Here is a 17,495-nt window from a genome sequence, read left to right as displayed (position 1 = left end):
GTGTATGGCTTTTCTGTATCTCACAAAAAAAGAGACTTGAATTACTGAATGTAAATGATGACAATGTATAGGCTACTGGAAGTGATAAAGGAGTGAAGAGGGAAGCTCCAAATAAGAACTCCTCTAAACTATCCTATGGAAGACATGGTGTTTGCCTGTTCGGTAGGTTGGGGAAGATTTTTCAAGAAGGCTTAGCATATGCAAAGGTTGAAGGTTCCTGATGTGTTTGAAGACCTTCAGACAGGCCCGTGCACCTCTAATCTAGAGGGCAGAGCAGCTGGACATGATGTTCAAGAGACAGTAGGAATGAAATGAGGAAGAGACTTGTTCTTTGAGCTAAGTGTACGGGCTTTACCTGGAGGAGATGAGCAACTGTGGGAGGATTCCCGGCAGAGCCAGTATTCTCAGCTTTGACCTTGGAATGATCACTCTGAGAGAAGGATGGACCAATGTTACCCCAGCTGTAGTCCCTTTCCCTTCACCATCCCAAGAGTGAAAAGAGTCAAGTGTTCAGGTTCTCAGGGCCTTGCCCTGGATCTGCATGCACTAAGGACAATGCTGTGGCCTTGACTATGCCAGCATGTGGATTGAAGCCATGTAGCTCTAGCTCATTTATTTGTTTGTTAAAAACACTTGCTTTTTAATTCCCATCCATTTTTCACTTTAATTCTACTTGACCATGACATGTGGTGTGTCATTTTTGGAACTCTGTAATTACAGGGGCAGTCACTAATTTGATAAATCCATTGTCACATAATTGAGGTCATCTGCTCTTCAGTGATAATGGTAGTTATTAACTTCTCTAAAAATCCCAAATTGTAAGATAGCAAACGTGCATTCATCATAATTCTATATGTCTATCATTTTCTTTTCTCAATTTACAAGCTAGTAATAGGAAGAAACTACAGGATCAATATTTAAAAATAGATGCATGACTCTTTCAGCAAGTATAATATTTAGAGTTGCTTCCATAATTATTTTAAAATATTAGACAAATTAGTACAGCTCTCTGGCTAAAGTAACCATACAAGCTGGGGTTTTCCAGACAGTCTTAAACTCAAATGTGCTTATAATTACCATCGCAAATCTAATTTTTGTTGAGAAGATAACGTTTTATCTCAGGTTTATATATCTTTAATCTTGAAAGTAAAGAAAACTATAAGCATCTAGCTAAGACTTCAACCAACAAGATTAGCTTTATAGAGGCGGCTGGTAGATGCTCTGAGGGAATAAACTCACTAAGTAAGACTAGCGTGAGTTAGAGAAGGCTGTCGGTAAGCAGAAGGTCATAAAAAATAGAAATAAATGTTTTCTTAGGATCAGAAATGTTTTAAATTATACTTTTGTTACTTTCAAAGCACAGGCTAACTCAAGCACTAGCCCACATTCCCCAAAAAATGTCCTTATGGGATTTGTTCCAATTAATACAATATTTTATTTATATCATCATATTATTGAAATGTTAAGTATATTATTTCTCAGTGTTCATTCGGTACACTGAAGTTTAAGAAATTATCTTAGAATGAACGAAAAAGAGAATGTGTTGTCTTAATTCCTTTTTCACACCCACTAGCACACACAGACACATATGCCTGCACTACACATCTCTCTCATCTCTTCCGTGTTATTATAATGCCATTCAAATAATTCATTTCTTAAATAAACCAGATGCCCGAATTTGAACTGTGACTTTGCCGCTAATTAGCATCATTTCAGGTAACATCATTTTACATCCTGGGAAAAGAACTCGTTAGTGTTAAATAGATGGATTTCAATTTTCCACATAAAATGAGTCATGGTAAATAATTATTTAAAAAAATAGAAAACTTCCATAGTCAACAAGATTAGATACAACTCCTCGGTATGCTTTCAGGACCCTCCGCAATCGGCATGCCCCCTCATTACAGCCTCCTCCCCTATTATTTCAACTATTTTCTAAGGAACAAGCCATGGAATTTCAAGCTCTCCCTTCTTGTGAAATGCCTGCTGATGCATTTGGAATTCCCATTCATGCTTAGGATTCCATTCATTTAACCCTCTTCTGAGGGTTTTTTTCATACTCCTGTGAAGTGTGACATTTTGCTTTTATAGGTATAATATGACATATATTGTATTACAATTGATAGGATATGTGTTTCTGGAAGTCAGGAGATATACAAGGTTGGGACAAAAGTAAGTTTACAGTTGTGAGTACACAAAACACAGATCATTGTAATTATTATTTATTAATTGTATTATATTCCATAAGAACTGTTGACCTACTTTTGCCATCCCTGCATATATCTGAATTCTTACAATGAGAACACATTCTCACTCAACTACATAAAAGAGTGAGTTGCCATTAGGTTTTCCTTCCATATTGATTCAGCTGAATTGGAAATCATTTTTTCGTAAGCCAGATCATCACAATACACTATTTCACCACAAACCTTTGAAAATAAATGGTGAAATGAGCTTGTGAAATCTGAGACAAATGAATTACTTTCTTCATGCTAAATCAAAGAAAGCTTAGACTTCTTTTAGGAAGCTAGATCATTTTGCTACCACCAATTTTGTTATATATACACTGAGTGGCCAGATTATTATGGTCTCTGAACACATAATAATCTGGCCACTCAGTGTATATATATTAGAGACCTGGTGCATGAATTCATGCATGGGTGGGGTCCGGCCAGCCTGGCCAGGGGGAGGGGACATGGGCGGTTGACAGGCCTGCCTGCTGGTCGAACTCCTGGTCAAGGGGACAATTTGCATATTAGCCTTTTATTATATAGGATATACACTGAGTGGCCAGATTATTATGCGTTCAGCGATCATACTAATCTGGCCACTCAGTGTGTGTGTGTGTGTGTGTATTATTGTTGATAGTATTATAGACGCTAGATTTTGAAGATCTAAACTAAAATCATTTTTTTCTTCCTTATGGGAGTAAAGAGATTTGCCTAAATCAGAAATGGTATCACATCAAACTTAAAATAGATGCCAGACACAGAGGTCTGAATATCTCTCTTCCTATTCACAGCCACATATTTCTGCCTGCCAGTTCCTCTTGTAATTTGTCTACTGAAAATAGAATGTGTCCTGTAAGAGGGAAAAGGAGACACGGAGAGCATCATCTGCTAACAATAATGCTCTGAATCAGTCTCTGTTCAAATTGCTGTATAATACTTGTTTCAGATACCTCTAAACCATGCATTATTTTGATATGGAAGGTCATATTCCGTACATGTTAGATTACATGAAACATTTGGAATGGAAAAATCAGTAGGAAGATGACATTGTTATTTGCAATGGCTTTTTGGGACAGACACAGGCCCGTGTAGGAAAAGATGCGAGGTGTACAGAGCACACAGATCACCGTGAGTTCTACCGGGAGCTTCAAAGGCAGCCGGCCCCTTGCATTCTTAAAGGCCGAGGAGAATTGTCATGCATAAAAGCAATCAGAAATTCAAAAGGGCTTATGCATGAATTATTTCACCTACAGGAAAACTTTAATTTGGAAAAATAAAAATAAATGTCTCTGCAAGCAATTGGGTGGGCCAGTAAGAATGATGTAGCCTCCACTTTTCAAAGTATGAAAAAAAAGGACAATTGGTATTCTTTCCTTAGGTATTTATGAGAGCAGGTGAATTGTTAGTAACAGGCCAGCGATGTGTACATGTCTATCCAAAATGGCATGGAATCTTTGGATATATTTGTTATCAGGATCAAGGTCCACGACTAAAATTAAAGAAGATAAATAAACACACCAACTCAAAAACTGTCTTTTTCCCAATCATGCCATTTAAAAGAATTTAAATATTCCACCTTAGGAAATAAATTAGAAAAGAATATCAAAATGTTCTGTTTCCTTCCCTTCTTGTAAATTAAACCTGAAATGTTAACTGTGTTAATAATTTATCACTAAAGGGCAAACTTGCTGTCAATCTGAACCATGAAATAGAAATGGTAGGGCTCAAAAATTATCAAAACTAAAATAATGTCAGAGTAGATGAGTAACTCAGTAAACAAATACCCATTTAAAATAGAAAAATTAATATTTGCTTAATGAAATGAATAGTTCCTATCTTTCGTATAAAATTACCTTGATAATGCCACGTAGTAAAATGCTATTAATTTGATGGTGGTTTAATCAAGTGTCTGTATTTTTCCACAAACTAGATAAACTTCTCATCTTTAAAATATCAGCTACGTTAAATTATGTTAAGTGAAAGACAACTTTCCAGAAATTTGTTATTTAATCAAACAAGCATTCATCTCATTGGGTACACATGGTGGTCCAAGAAAATTGTGCCACTGAAAAGAAAACTCTGCTGTATATTTCAAACCTTTTCATGGATCGAGCGAGTCTGCAGTCTGTTTCCCCCTGCTCCTGTTTGAGCTACATGAGAGAGTCTATTTGAACACAGAATGGGGGTCGAAGAAATCAATCCACCCAACCAGGGTTAGCCTATCAACAGGGCTTAAGTACAGTTGTGAGCATCATGGTGTCTTTGATTTATGATGTTTACTGCAGTATCTGAGTTGTTGCCCTGGAAAATATTCCCTCCCTAAAGCATGACTAATAATATGGATCAATCTCTCTCTTTTGTACCATTCAGTCTTGTACACTAGGCAGACAAAGTGTTTCCTTTTAAAACATAGACTGCAAAGACGGGCTTAGCGGTGATGAATGAGATAAGAATCACAAGTGATTTTTCTGTTCCTTTCCCTTCCATGGCAAGCCTTTTAAACATGTTCTCTACTTTAATAGACTAGATCTGTGGTCGGCAAACTGTGGCTTGCGAGCCACATGCGGCTCTTTGGCCCCTTGAGTGTGGCTCTTCCACAAAATACCACGGCCTGGGCAAGTCTATTTTGAAGAAGTGGCATTAGAAGAAGTTTAAAAAATTTGGCTCTCAAAAGAAATTTTAATCGTTGTGCTGTTGATATTTGGCTCTGTTGACTGGACTAGATATCCTAACCACAGTAAGGCACACACCGCTTTGAAGTCCGCCTTCCTCTGATTCGTTAACATGGGAGTATTTCCTAGCGGGAAGTTGAAGTGGAGGAAGGCAGTTGTGGTCATCTTTTGAGAAGGCTCACGTTAACACACACAAGCACACGCGTGCACAGTGCTGTGAGAATTATTCCAACACAAAAAGTAACATAAGTTATATTTAAAGATAGTTTACTTAGTCTAACACTCAGAATATGTCTCCAAATGATTGTAGGTCAATTACCTGAAGACATCGCAAAAGCATATTAATTAGATTAGACATGCTTATGTCTGTATGTTATTAATGGGAATAATAAGTCTCAAGAAACTGAGGTGACTTGCTCTTAATTATTCAGAATAATAGGGTCTTAAATTGAGGTGGTCTGAATGTTCCCACTCATCCAATGGATCTCTTCATTCAAACAATACCAGCTGGGGTGAAAGTAGGTTTACAGTTGTTGTCTGTATGGAAAACAATACAATAATTCATAAATAACACAAGAATAAGTGCTGTGTCTCACATACAACTATAAACCTACTTTAGCTCTACCTTTTATTTGTAATTCTTTTTTTTGGATTAGTCTCTAGAGCCATTTTAGCAGACAAAGAATCCTAGTTTATAGGTATTATTATTCTATAGGCTTTTCTGTTTTGCTCTTTTGCCAAAATGATACAACTTAACTCCATACTCTACTTACTCATCAACCTTGGCTGTGTGACCTCCTTACGGCACTAAATTATTCCCCACAATTAAATTGATTGCATATTTATTGACAAAACATATGCACAGATGTACTTTACTTACATATGTAGTTAGAACTAAACAATATTCTTGACTAAACTATTATGAAGTCTCTTCTTGCTAAAACTTTGAAATTTAATCTATATGTTTGTCAGGCTATCAGTGCTGTTATTATTATATATAGATGAATTCTGAGATTCTGAAAACAGTCTGTGCCATCGGATACTAATCCAACTGACTGAACAATTATAAGTGTTAATGGCTGGGTTAAAATAATTTTTTCTCCTATTGTTATTTCATGCCTAAAATATGCAATGCTTGGGTTTATGTTTCTATAAATGGCACACACACTCACACACAAGAGTCTTTATAGCAGACCCTAAAATGACCTTGTGGGTTTCAAAGAATGTTTTCCAATGGAAAGAAAAGTGTAAATCTTTTAAGTAGTCCAATGTTAAACAGCTTATTGATCAACGTCAACAGGTGGAGTCAAGACAAATGGTCTTAATCTGCATCCTTGTAAATATGTTCATCACGGGGAGACAATTTTTCCAGTGAATCAAAAAAATCAACATGAGTTTTTTTTACTCAATCATTCCGAGTCCCAGCCCAAGCCAGAAAGTCTAAGGGGATCTTCTATGGTCTGTTTTGAAAAGTCTACGTTATATATTTTGCCTGGAACTACTTATAGAGAGCTGTCGTTGCAATTTTTAGAAAATAACTGTGGTCACTTGGGCCAGTGTCAAGGTAACACTTTCCAAAATAAAACGACCACGGAGATTTGCACGTCCCAGAGATATCTGAAGTTGATGGAGTCGGTGGTTACTTAAAGATCAGCTGCTCTTATTGGATTAAGTGGCAGTGGGTTATGATCCGGATACACTAATTGTGAACGTTCTGAAGGCACTCCTCTCATTCACATGACCTAACGTGTCATCATTTCTGACCTCTCCTCATCCCAGTCATTCTTCCCTGCGAAGTAGGCTCTTTGGACTTTTAAAACGACCACCTCCTATTGCATATTAGTCACTGGCTTGTGATTGGCAGGCACAGGATACAGTGGCATCATTCCTGTCTGTTGTCAAATGGGTGATGCCTATACTTACTATAGCATATGTCAAGCCCTTACTAAGCGGTAAGCGGTCACTAAATTATCATCATCAGGGCACATGCCCCCGTTGCCGCTCGATCCCAAATAAGAGGCATGCAGGAGGCAGCCAATCCATGATTCTCTCTCATCATGGATGTTTATATTCCTCTCTCCCTCTTCCGTCCTCTCTGAAATCGATACTTAAAATTAAAAATAAATGAGAAGTTTTCTCCCTAACACAGAGAGAACGGCTTGCAGTCAAAGCAAATGTAAATGATGATCCTCACACACAGGAAAAGAACGAAACACAGAGATAATGATAGAAGTCTTGTGCGCTCTATCAGAGATCACCTTCTGATGGAAGCAGAAACTGAAAAACAGTGGCTTCCATGGAGTAGAAGCTTGTTTTTCTCGTGTAAAAGACGTCAAGCAGTAGGCTGCCCAGGGCCAGAGCAGCCAGCACACGTGCTGGTAAAAACTCAGTCTCCTAGTTCCCGCGGCACCATCACTTGCCCTTTCCAATTGGCTTCTATATCCTCAAAAAGAGAAGAGGAAACGCAGACAGAATTGTCATCTGGATTAGCCCCCTTCCAGAGCTTCCTGGGAGTCCCCATTGAAGGGACTTCCGCTTACACAACACTGGCTAAAGCTTAACCACACGATCACCTCCATCTGCAAGTGAGATTGGGAAATATAGTTTGTTTTTATCTATTTTTTTTAAATTACAGTTTACATTCAGTATTATTTTGTATAGCACAGTGGTTAAACAATCATATACTTCACAAAGTGTTCCCTCAATATTTCCAGTACCCACTTGGCACCCTACGTAGTTATTACACTATTATTGACTGTATTCCCTATGCTGTCCTTTATATCGATGACGATTCTGTATAAACTGCCAATCTGTACTTCTCAATCTCGTCATATTTTCACCCAGTCTCCAAAGCCCCTTCCTTCTAGCAACCATCAGTCTGTTCTCTGTTATCTATGAGTCTATTTCTATTTTTGTTTGTTCTTTAGATTTCACATACAAGTGAAATCATATGGTATTTGTCTGACTTACTTCATTTAGCATGATACCCTCTAGGTCCATCCATGCTGTCATAAATAAGATTTTAATCTTCCTTCTGACCAAGTAATATTCCATTGTGTATATCTACCACCACTTTTTTATCCACTCATCTACTGATGGGCACTTGGGTTGCTTCCATATCTTGGCTATTGTAAACAGTCTATATTGTTTAACACAGTTTAAAGGTTGTATATCCTGCACAGTTTTAACTTGTTTTCTACTAACCTTAAGTAAATCTAGAAGTCTTTGTTCTAGTTGTAAAGTCTTTTGAAATAACTTTATTTGTAATATCTCAGGATATCTAGAAAATTACTGGAAAATAATAATTAAAAGCCGTGTTGAGTATTCTCACTTAATAAAACGTCTTCCCATTTACTCTCAATAGTTTGGCCCTACCTACATTATGGCTTCTGTTATGTGTCAATTTCTCCTTTTACCTGATTTACCTCCTTTCTCCAATTCCTCCACTTTTAGACTCTGCATGCTAAACATGTGTCAAGAAAATGAAGAAATTAAACTGTTTGGCTTTTCTCATCCACTGTATTCCATTTGTCCCACAAGTAATAACAGTAACTGAACCCAAGTCATAAATGTGAACACCAGTTTGTAGTAACTAATTTAGGAAACGCCTTACTTCTTGCGTTGATGTCCAGTAAGCCTAAGTCTTTCTGTGCCACCATCTCCTAACATTTTCCATGATTCTCTGCAATGAATCGCGGTCACTTAAGTGGTTTTCTTTAAAACTAACTATGAGAACAGATGGTCCAGACAAGTATAAAGCTCAGCTGCCTATTCCACAACAACTGCGCGGCCCTCAGCGACGCGGGGAATCTTGGCAGCCAGGAAATGTTTATTGTTTTGGAAAGAGGGTGGGTCAGGATGGGATTTCACTTTCACTCTTTCCTAAAGGAAAATATTCATCCAACAGACTTGGTGTGACATATCAGAGCTGCCCTCTCCCATTGTCAACACTCAAGACAGGGAATGGCTAAGGCAACTGGAAAGGTAGCAAGAAAATCAACTGCCTCCCAGCCAGGCAGATGCAAATTACAGTTGAAGCGTGCCAAGAAGGATGGCTGGAGGCCAAAGGGTTGCTGGATGGACAGAGGTTGCTTAAAGGGCACCGGGCGAAGGCTATGGCCTGTGAAATTCCAAAGTGACACGATTGGCATGGTGACACTGATCGAGGGTATGACCAGGCTCTCACAAAGACTGCTTGTCCTCCGTGCCAACCAAACTGTTCTTTCATTTCTACTTCAAAGCCTCCATGCAGCGTGGAATTGGGAGTTACTCCTCAAAATGGCCCAAGCCATCACCTGAAACACCACCTCCAGCTGAAGACAAAACGTGTTGGGTGGGAGAGAGCCAGGTTGTCAGGCAAAGCACAGAAAACAAGAGGATGGTTGTCATGCACACACAAGTCTGTGTCTTCGCCTTTGATAAGAGTTCCTACAGATTGAGTCATTTCCCTTACAGATGTAGATTGCTCTTATAGGAGGAAGACTTCTGCTTGGTTTTCAGAGCTCCTCTAGAGCAGTGGTCGGCAAACTCATTCGTCAACAGAGCCAAATATCAACAGTACAACGATTGAAATTTGAGAGCCGAAAATCGACTTCTGCACATGGGCCACGAGTTTCAATCGCACTGTATTGTGCGCGCCCGCACGTGGTATTTTGTGGAAGAGCCACACTCAAGGGGCCAAAGAGCTGCATGTGGCTCGCGAGCCGCAGTTTGCCGACCACTGCTCTAGAGTAAAAATTATATTTTAGAAACAATCAGCCGAAAGTAACTCTTATGCCAAAGAGGCCTATTTGGGGGTGACAAATTCTGCTCCCCTTCAGCTGGCATGCTGGGATTAGGCAGTTTAAAAGGACTCACGTAATTGCTTACGTTACTGTATCGAGCGATTGTATTTCATTACAAAATAAAATCCACTTAACTTGGAGGGAGGCGGTTGTAGGGTGGAATTCGAAATACCAGTAGAGAAGGTTGCATTTACAAATAGAAAACAGAAAAATTCTCTAAGTTGCTTTTTAGGTGAATTAGTACAAGGCCAATGTTAGCAAATTGAAAAAATGCAAGGTTGGCATTGAAGTAGACATCCAATCATGTGTCGCAGAAATGCACTAGATCAAGTAATTTTTATCAAGTAAATTCTAATGGAATATTCAAGCAAGTTTACCCCCAAAAAGTGAATTTCATTTCTGAAATATATGCGTTCCTAAGAATTGGACTCCGTAATAACTTTTCATCGATCCAGCCACTGCCCAATGGGCATTAGGAGAGTTCATTATGTAAAAGGCACCGTTATAACCCCAGGAGCCTGGCCACCTGCACTGAACCTGCTGAAACCTAAACAGGCCTGCCCGGGGCATAGTCTTCAGACTCTATTTCTTTGGTACAGCAACAACATCCATGTCAACTCATGGGCAAAACTTCTAAGTGAGGGGCCTACCTATAAGACTTTATGTGCAATATTATTTAATTAGGTAAAGGCAATATTCATGATTTAATTCTGCCATTTGGAGCACAGATTAACATCCAAAGGATGTGTGGCTTTCCACAAGACATAGGCAACCCATTATGACGATGCCCCTGAAGAGAGTTCTGCTTACTGAGAGAGTCCAGGCATCTTGGTGCAAAGGAACTGTCAGGAGATATGGATGGACAACAGGATGTCAGAGATGCAGCTGGTGGGGCCCTCAACATCGCTAACCATGGTACAGGGTAGACCAGTCCTTCTCATCCTTGGCCACTCATTGTCACCTATGGACTCCTGATGTCCATGCCCGGAGAGTTTGACTTACTTGGTCTTGGATGTGTCGTGGGCATGGAAGTTTTGAAAACTCTCTTAAGTAACTGTACTGTGCAGTCACAGTTAAGAATCATGGGTCTAGATCGACCCAGAGATTTTTTTTAAAAATATATTTTTATTGGTTTCAGAGAGGAAGGGAGGAGGAGCAAGAGAGAGAGAAATATCAATGATGAGAGAGAATCATTGATCAGCTGCCTTCTGCACGCCCCCTATTGGGGATGGAGCCCACAACCCGGGCATGTGCCCTTGACCGGAATCGAACCTGGGACCGTTTAGTTTGCACACTGACGCTCTATCCACTGAGCCAAACCAGCCAGGGTGATCCAGCGATTCTTAACCATCTCTGGTCTTAAGGGTCCCCAAGCTGCTTGATAAAACGTGGGTCTAATCCGGTACCCAGGTGATTTGCAGGAGGGCCTTGGATACTTTTTGGAAAAAGCCAAAATAACAAAAAAACAGAATTCTTGTCTTGACTTATTTGGTTAAGCCCTGGGCTCGTCACCTGCTGACAGCAGCTTCAGCTATGTGAAAGTTCACGCCGGATACATAATTCTTACTTCTGACAGTTCCCAACATTCATGGAAACAAAAACTTTCACAGAAGCTTCTATACAGTTGTGCTGCCACATGCAATGCCAAGGGCAATTCCAAATTCCCATAAGTCAGGCAAGTCTCCGGCCAAGAGAAAAACAGACAGCATTCAGGGAATTCAAGGAGAATTCTTTTGTGGATTCTTTTTGCTTTAACATACAACATTTTATTTTAGTAATGTATTATGTCTATGGGCAGCAATTCCACTCTCAGATATTTCTCCGAGAGAAACCAAAACACTTGTGCAAAAATATTTATAGCAGTTTTATTCACAATAACCCAATGCTGGAAATTACCTAAATATCTATCAACAGGTGAACGGACAAATACAAGAAGTATATTCACATGATGGATGACTGCTCAGACTAAAATTAAAAAACAACAACAACACCCATAAAACAAAAATACACGTACACATGCCCTGGCTGGTGTGGCTCAGTTGGTTGGGTATTGTGTCATGTATATTCACACACACACATATATATTAGAGTTCTAATAACATAGAGATGGAATTTCAATTCTATGGCATCTAGGTCCTTAAAAATCCGTTTCTAAGTGAACATCTAATCGTAATTGAAGTGCCCTTTTATTCCTGGACACCCAGTCTTTATTTGCAAGTGTCACTCACAGCTATTTGCACTTGACATAATTTAATAACAGTTTGCTATGATAATGACCAGGCTTTCTCTCTCTCCCAGATACACCAAAGAGGGATAGAGACAGCTGATGAAATCCTGGCCAGGCAGCATTTAAATGATAACTGGCCTTTTAAAGTCATTGTGCGGTTTGAAGATTCTTTTAGACATTTCCCTTCAAGGAACAAAGGCTTTTCTATCAAAAATATTGAGACCACCAGGACTTCAGAGCCATCTCAAGCAAAGCCAGCCTTTGAGGACTCGCTGAAGACCTCTGCGGACAGAAGCTCAGTGGGGAATTCCTGGAGAGAGCTGGAGGAGCCGGAGGCTGCAGGCTTCCCAGCTGCAAAGCCCAGGGGAGGCTTTTCTTCCTTGCGCGGAGCTAACACTTTTAACTAAGTGGGGCATCGTGAATGCAGCTCCGGCTGGTGAGACTTTTGATCCCAGTTATTCCTGTATTGGGCATTCTGTGATTTCCTCATTCCATTTTCTGACTTAAAATTGAAAAGCAAAGTTGTAACCAGCAGAGGGCGGAAGATATTGCATTTCAAAGTGCTGAAAGTAGTATCCTAGGCACTAATGCAATCTCCCCAAGCAAAGAGCAAGGTGGAAATGCGTGGTTATGCAATGCAGCTTTTCTGCGTCTCCCCACGGCGCCCTTTTATGCTGAACACAGTCCCTTCTTCAGACCTCCTAACTCTCTAGAGCCTCTGCAGGGTTCAGGGCTTGGCATTTTCCATAAACATCCACAAGTTGTTGTGGTTTGGTGTGGCAGACACCTCCTATTGATGTTACAGCACCCATACCTGCATTCTTCTCCGAGAACTAGAGCTCAGTTAATTGGTCAAGAGCAGGGAGACATCTAGGACTCAAACATAAGAGTCCCTAATGCGTTCACTCACAGGATGAGTTATGATTGGCCTAAGCCAATGTATCTTGTTAGGATAAGGGTAGCATCCATAACAGACAGACCCCAACCCTTCATGAATTAACCAAGGAAAAATTCATTCCTCATTCACACAGGCAACATTCTATTTGGTAATTCATAGACGTCTTGCATTCTGTCATCTTCCTTGGTCTTTAAGTACTTAGCTCCCAGGTACACACACGAAGAAAGGAAGAGAAGGGAGGGGAGAGGAGAGGAAAAGAGAGGGAGAGAGAGAGAGAGAGAGAGAGAAGGAAAGAGGAGGAAAGGAACACATTCCTTCTACTTCCTCATGGAGGAGACAAGATCACTACCAGGCACATTCTATTGTCAGGATCTAATCACGTGGCTTCACCTGGATCCAAGAGAGGTTTGGAAATGTGGTCCTTATCTAGGAAACTCCTCCTTAGCAAGCATACTAGACTATGGGGGAGAAAAAAGCAAGGTTCTCTGATGGGCAGCTGTTAGAGTTGGCAATGACAGGTCACCATAACCTTACTCCCCTTTGCCAGGGATTAAGTGATGATAGCCACTAGACACTGCTGTTTCTGGAATGCTTTTGTTTTTCTCATAAAAGGGATAGACTCGTTTAACATGGCTTTTAGTTTCCTCCCACTTCCTCTTTTCTCTTCTCTGGAAGGAGGATGCAATAACTGAGGCACAGCAGTCATCGGGTAAATGGGAGGGAATATGGACAAGAGCCAACATGAAAAGAACGCTTCGTAGAAAAAAAGGAAAACCCCAGTCTTAATCAGTCTTAAATGAGAGGAGCTTGAGTAAATTTGGGTTTGGGTTCAGCCATTTAGTCAGATGTTTATGTGACCATAAAAACCCATTGAATTACTTTCAACTTCAGTTTTCTCTCTTGTAAAATTGGGATAACCAAGTACATATCCCTGAGTGTGAAGGATTAGGTAAATTCAATAAATTGGCTGAACTCCGAAAAACACAATGAAGAAAGGGCCTTTAACACTGTCTAGTGCCTCTTCCTTATTTTTTCCTTTTATCTGTCATTTCATTTGTCTCTAAGGGCAATATTATATTTTTAGTTGGTAGAAATTCCTATCAATTATGAAAAAAAAGCACCAAAAAACAAGCAAGTAGATATATGAATACCTGCCCCTGCTCCCCCAGCACACACATACTAGTACATACTGTCAGGCCTGGTCTGTAATTTGCAGTTATAAGGCAAAACTGTAGCCATTCCAACCCTCTTTAAACCAGAACAACTCCATTTTTAGCTGTTTTACATTTAAAATCCTAGGGAAAATGTCATTTCCATAAATGTTTCTGCAGCTAGAAACATGTGGAATCTAAAGGATTATGTAGCACCTTCGTATAACACATCACCTAAGCCAGATACTTTTGAGAATGATGAGAAGTAGTAGAAAAATTACAATGAGGCATATGGTAACCCAGGACTGCCCCAGGTAGACTACGAAAGTGGTCCTCCGAGGTTTAAATGTGAATGCTAGAAACCGACCTTACAGCACCTTAAAAAAATGGAAGAAAATTTTGTCTGTTTTTCTCTATTAATTTTTACATACCCACCCTTACATGTTGCTGTCCATGGCTGATAATGTGGATACATGATAGTAGATCCCCAGGCACCTTCCTGGCCCAAAATGGTTGCTTGTGCACCAGCCATCGTGTTTACATTGGAAAGAATGAACACTGTGCCCACTTCCTTTAAAGACATAGCACAGCAATTGCACATAGCACTCCTGCTTATATCTCGTTGGCCAGAACTAATTATAATACTACATCGAGCTACAAGAAAGTGATTCTTTAGGTATAAATGAAGCAAAGACAATACCATGGAACCAAGCATTTTCTGCTACCGCAACATGTAGCATTAGGTACGTGAATGGGCCAGATGTCAATTCAACGTTACACACACAAAGAAATTGTCAGATAAGAAAGTTTCGTTTAATTCTTGCATCACTTTTCAATGTTTGCTTTAACACTTTTTGCTACTTTCATGTAGTAAGCACTCAGTTGATAGTAAGTACTATTGAAATACGGTCCTTTTTGTTCAAGAAGCTTGAAATACTTGTGATGAGAGAAATTAGCACAGTAAGTGCAATGAAGACACGCACACACACACACAACACATATAATTTGTAACAGGTATCCTAAATGCACCAGGGATGAGACTATATAATGTACCCAGACCCAAATAAAAGCTTCTGGTAGCCCTTGGACTTTATCTGGAACTTATATACACTTGCTTCCATTACAAGGAGAAGAAAGGGGCAGGCACTTCAAAAGGGGGTGATAACATGGATGGAGGGACAAAAGCAAAAGTGAGCCACATAGTAGGAAAGAAGCAACTGGGAGCACAAGATACTTGCGAAGGAGAAGTGGAGGTGGAAGGGAGAGGAATGCATGGAGACAGCAGACTTTGATTCGCCTACTTGTACCCATTGGCGGAGCTTTTGCATATATCTCCATAAATCATGCATCCATTTGTGCTCATTCTGGGCATCCAAATGGAGAAAAAGAATTTATCAAGTATATAAATTCAGGACAAGATCCCTAAAGCTGTTTTTTGTTTTTTTTAACCTATGAAACACTGTGCCCATTATTATACAAATGACCTCATGGACCATAATCTCACACAAATTCTTCAAGTGAACTATTCTCACCTCCTGTTTTCAGAGACTTCAGTGTCTTCAAAGAAGTGTTCTGAGGTGAAGGAAAAGGGTGATGGTGTTGCTGAGATCAACCTCAGATTCTTCTATGCATTTGCCAGGCAGTGTGTCAGATCGAACACATTTTGTAAAGAAGTTCTCAAGATGTGGTTGGAGCTACTGATTTTTGTAGAGGAAGTGCACAGGGAGAACTCCCACATGTGTGATAAGAATAGTTACTGCAATCCTCTGTCTTGCTCATTCTGCCAAAATCAGGAAGCTCCAAGAAATAAAGACATTTAAAGACAAATATCTCTTCCTCTCTCTCTCGCTTTCTCCTTCTCCTTCTCCTCCTACTTCTTCTCTTCCTCCTCCTCCTTCTCCTTCTTCTTTACATCTGAAGTGCAAGTCCATCGTTCTAGTTACCAAGGAATTCAGATGTCATGCCCGTACATGGATTAATCTAGCTTGACATGTTTGCTCACTAAAATCAGAAATAGGAGAACTGAACCCAAATGTTTGCAAACTTGGAAGTCATGCTTTTGTCCTGCAGGAATATTGTCTATATTTGTATTTGATTTCTTCAATTCACAAAAGGTGCTTAAGTTCTTTTCTCAATGGATCATATTTCCCAGAAAGACAGCCCAGCTTTTTACCACCAAGAAAGGCGAAGTGAAATGTCAATCTTGAGTCATCTCAAATAAGAGATTTTACTTCTCCGCTAAGAAAATGAAAGTAGGTAACTTGACACATTACCTTCTACCTGCCATTTTGATCAGCAGAAATGATGGTCTATAGCCTTCCCTTTCTCTGGTCTAAGAAGAATTTTATTAAGAAATATTGAAATATTTTAATTTTTATGACTTTCCAACACAATATATATAAAATGTTGGGATGTTATGACCCCCGAAAAGAGGTTGGTTTGATTCTCCAACTGCCAAGTTACCAGGGAGAGTGCCCTGACCTGGCAGCGCACAGCAGCCTTGCATGTTGTTTGACGCCCCCACCACCAGACACAAACAACTTCCACATTATCCTCTCAAGTAACTGAAACAAGGACTGTGCATCTGACGTTTTTTCTATTGACTTTAAGGCATTTGTGTTTCGGATTGAGAGGCAGACCTAGAAAGTAGAGCTTAGAAAAGAAAGAAGCACAAGCATGGGCAGGAAACAGGAGAGGCAGCTGTGTCTTTGGTCTCTAAATGAACATCCTTTATTGTCCCTGAGAAGATGGGTTTGGAAAGAACTTCAGCCAACCAAGGGGTCGGGGGGAGAGTGGAGGCAGGTCAACAAGAATCTTAATAGTAACTATATGTACCTACACGGCTACCATGATGGTGAGGCAACATATGCTCTAGTTTAGCCCAAACACTAGCATTCTAGCTTCAATTCTTTCTGACCTTACTTCATGACAGACAAAACAAGACGATTTATCTGACGTGGACTGTTCAGGATATGAAGACCCTCATAAAGACAAAAGAAAAAGAGATTCTTTGGTTTGATGTCAACAGATGACATGGACAGCCAAGTCCTCAAAAGAGGAAAATCCAGGTTGGGAGTAGTTTATTAACTTGACATTCTTTTTTCTTCTTGAATATAATTCCCAGAATCCCTTCTTGACCATGGCAGTGTGCCAGTTCAGCAGCTATGTTTGCCACCCAGCTTCTTTCCCATTTACCACCCACCGTTCTATCAGATCCAATACATAAACTCACTTATCCCCAATTCTCTTACTTTTCACAGGAAACTGCCATCAAATACAAATTTACGTGTAAGGTATTACACATCCCTTTTATTTAGCCTAAGATGTCATAGTCTCATTGAAACATGGGGAAGGTTATTGGACTCCTCAAATCCAGTAGTCAGGGAAACCATGATGCGTGTTGAGGATTCTTTATTTTTTTTTCTCTAGCTGAGACTGTATCAATCCACTGAGCCATTTTAAGGATTTGAATTGCTTTGCCAATATTTATTTGAGATGCAACTAGAAGCTACAAGCCGATTATGAAGCTGGG

General features: G+C 39.8%; 1 protein-coding gene across 2 annotated transcripts in view; it reads right to left on the bottom strand.

Annotated features, from left to right (window-relative positions):
• Positions 1 to 17,495, bottom strand: part of KCNJ2 (potassium inwardly rectifying channel subfamily J member 2) — a 262,813-nt gene that overhangs the window by 8,550 nt on the left and 236,768 nt on the right. The window contains exon 1 of one of the 2 annotated variants that reach the window (XR_008554757.1): positions 15,496 to 15,602. The exons of the other annotated variant lie outside the window; for it this stretch is intronic. The gene's annotated coding sequence lies outside the window, so the exon portion shown is untranslated. Of the gene's footprint in view, positions 1 to 15,495; positions 15,603 to 17,495 lie in introns of those variants that run through there. 2 annotated transcript variants of the gene reach the window in all.

This window comes from Eptesicus fuscus, chromosome 20, assembly GCF_027574615.1.
Source record: "Eptesicus fuscus isolate TK198812 chromosome 20, DD_ASM_mEF_20220401, whole genome shotgun sequence".
Lineage (NCBI taxonomy): Eukaryota > Metazoa > Chordata > Mammalia > Chiroptera > Vespertilionidae > Eptesicus > Eptesicus fuscus.
Note: the sequence above shows the minus strand (reverse complement) of the source record. Positions and strands in the feature narration are given on the sequence as shown.